Here is a 259-nt window from a genome sequence, read left to right as displayed (position 1 = left end):
CATACATATACTGAAACATGTGTGTATGCACTTAGGCATATATTTATGTGGTTGTGCGAGTTGTGTGCATACTTGTTCATGTGAATAAACATGCTTTTATATGCATGAATATATTTTTTTCTTGAATTGTTTCAAGGATTATTATTGTATTTGCGTTTTTCTTTTATTTTTTGCTATGTATTCTTTCCTGCATTTGAGATTCGTATTACGTTTTGCATTTAATTTCAGGTCTTATGAGTTTTGTAAATCAGTGTTTTTA

Source organism: Penaeus monodon, chromosome 24 (genome assembly GCF_015228065.2).
Source record: "Penaeus monodon isolate SGIC_2016 chromosome 24, NSTDA_Pmon_1, whole genome shotgun sequence".
Lineage (NCBI taxonomy): Eukaryota > Metazoa > Arthropoda > Malacostraca > Decapoda > Penaeidae > Penaeus > Penaeus monodon.
The sequence above is the reverse complement of the archived record's forward strand: the minus strand, read 5'-3'. Positions refer to the sequence as shown.